The 2,877-nt window shown below is 41.0% G+C and overlaps 1 pseudogene; it reads left to right on the plus strand.

The window, feature by feature from the left end:
- Positions 1-300: 300 nt before the first annotated feature.
- LOC142449110 (ubiquitin-conjugating enzyme E2 B-like) lies at positions 301-826 on the plus strand (annotated as a pseudogene).
- Positions 827-2,877: the final 2,051 nt, after the last annotated feature.

Below are 2,877 nucleotides of genomic sequence, written 5' to 3' on the forward strand. Positions count from 1 at the left end.
ATCCCTGAGTGCAGCTGCTAACTGCAAAGTTGGAGATTCCAGGCTACCCAAACACTCCTGGATGGAAAGTCCTGGCAATCTATTGCTGAAAAACCAGCCACTGAAATTGTAAGGAACAGTTTAATTCTGACATAGGGAAACATCATGAGGTGGACACGACTTGAGAGCCCTGGTGGTGAAGTGGGTGACTCCTCAGGCTGCTAAAGGCAAAGCCAGCAGTTCAAAACCACCAGGCACCCCGAGAGAGGAAGATGAGGCGTTCACACCCATAGAGTTCAAGTCTCAGTGACTCCGGCCCCCATGCTGGCCTGTGCGATCTGTGGGACTCCTTTCTTTCAGACTGAAGGCGGGGTATCAGGGAGAAGGTCCACCCCAACCAGGAGAAAGCTCATGAAGGCTTTCAAGCTCTTTCAAGAGGCTCCACCTGAAGAGAACACCTCACATTGGAATGCAGTTATATTTGGATAAGAAGGGACACTCTTTGAAGACGGTACTTTTAAACTAGTAATAGAATTTTTTGAAGACTATCCAAATAAACCACCGACTCTTAGGTTTTATTTATTTAGTTTTTTTACTCTTAGGTTTTTATCAAAAAATGTTTCATCCAAATGTATACACTAATGGTAGCATATGTTTCGATATCCCTCAGAAACAGTGGAGTCCAACATAATGTACCTTATATCTTAACATCAATTCAGTCTCTGCTGAAGGAACCGAATCCAAAGAGTCCAGCCAATAGCAAAACAGTGCAGCTTTACGGGAAAACAAACGGGAATATGAGAAAAGAGTTTGGGCTATTGCTGAACAAAGCTGGAATGATTCATAACAGACAACTGGGCTGTTCATCTTGTTCATCATCGTGTATATAATTTACCTCTTAATAGAAAGGCTAACAAATTTTAAGTCCCACAGGTTTTAAGGATTCTGCAGAGATTAATAAAAAGTCCTATAAAAGCTCATATATCTTGATTAATGTACTTACTTTTATGACATGGTTTGAATTAAGTTATTACTACATAAATTCATAATATATCATGTTTGTATTTTTTTCTCCAAGTGTAGAATGTTGGTGTGGAGTTTTCATGACAGAATATATACATTTTGTTGATCTGTACTTTTTTTTCAAGTATTTAATGCCTTGCTTTTTCATTCTTTAGATGTTTAAGTTAGAGAAAAGCACTTAACATTTTTTATATATGAATAGTACATATAAAGCTGCTAAAAATACATAATTTCAGGGCTAGAGACTTTGCTACTTATCTTTGCAGGTGGGATTAACAAGAGCCTAGCTCTCTCCTTCGATTGATAGCTTCATTTCCAATTTCCAGACAACAGATTCATATTTTATCAAGGAATTTCTTCAGATTAGATTCTGTCCACTAATTATAATTCCATATTTTATTTTGATTGTACCTATGTGGGTTTTAATTGGGCAATTATTTACATAACTGATGTAATTCTGTCTAGTTCTGTATTTAGGCTACTGGTTATGGGTTTTTTTTAAATCATTTTATTGGGGGCTCGTACAATTCTTAACACAATCCATACAAACATCCATTGTGTCAAGAACATATGTACATTTGTTGCCATCATCATTCTCAAAACATTTGCCTTCTACTTGAGCCCTTAATATCTGCTGCCAATTTCCCCCTCCCTCCCCACTCCCCCCACCCCGTGAACCCTTCATCATTCATATATTATTATTTTGTCATGTTACACTGTCCGACGTCTCCTCCTGCCCTCTTCTTTGCTGTTCCTCCCCCAGGGAGGAGGCTATATGTAGATTCCTGTAATCAGTTCCCGCTTTCTACCCCACATTCTCTCTACCCTCCAGGCATTTCCACTCTCATCACTGGTTCTGGGGGAGTCATCTGTCCTACTGGTTATGGTTTTTCATGCATTACTTATTGTTAAACTATTGTGGTAGTAACATAATCTGTTGTCAATCTGAGGCTTAAGAGTCAAGGGGTGGAGTTTAGCCTGTCAATGGGATGGCAGCTGGAGGACCTCATTAGAAGGTGCTAAGGAGTTAAAATAGCTCGCTGGAGGTAGGATGCAGGCTCATTCCCTGGGAGACATTACAGCTCACAAGACACATGAAACTATGCTAGTGCTCTGAGCTGGAGGAGCTATATGGAGACCCCTGTCAGCACTGAGATGCCTCTATCACCAGTGGATCCACAAGACTTCCCACCCACTGGCCTGTGATCTTCCTGCATTTGGTGTCATTACATGTGTTTTGTCAGTCTGAAGAGGGTTTTATAGATTGGTATAGGACCTATGGGGTAATATCGGATCTATGGACTTGATTTGGCCTGGGCTGGGATGTTTCCTTAACGTACAATTAATTACTCTTTATAGAAAGCTCTATCTTATACACATATGAATGTCTATGAATTTGTTTCTCTAGTCTACTCTGACTAACACATGTACCTTCTGCGATTCGTACTTCTGCTGTGAGCAGAGAGCTGGTGCAACTTATTTCGTTGTTGGAAAGCAACTTATTTCGTTGTTGGAAAGCATCTTCAAAAGGGTTTTGATGGATGAAGAAAGTAAAACCCTAAACATTTACAAAAAAAAGAGTTCTGTTAGGTCTCTCTCTGGGCTTAATTTCAGCCTCGGTCCTTGGCTCTGCGCGAGAAAGATTTCATGCTGAAGCCAGGCTCGTGATCCAAGTGAATTTAATGAGAGTTAAAAGAAGTTTCAGGTTTTATGCGGCACCCATAGGATTCCTTTGACCATGCGGCCTGGCAGAGACTGCTCCGGAACACGCAAGGATCTCTCCCCTCCCACAAAGACGACCAGACCACCCAAGCAAGACAAAACAAGCCCAGACAAGCCCCTCTCCCTTCCAGTCCCTGCCTTTTCAAGGGTTCC

The sequence above is a fragment of the Tenrec ecaudatus genome, chromosome 5 (genome assembly GCF_050624435.1).
Source record: "Tenrec ecaudatus isolate mTenEca1 chromosome 5, mTenEca1.hap1, whole genome shotgun sequence".
Classification (NCBI taxonomy): Eukaryota; Metazoa; Chordata; class Mammalia; order Afrosoricida; family Tenrecidae; genus Tenrec; species Tenrec ecaudatus.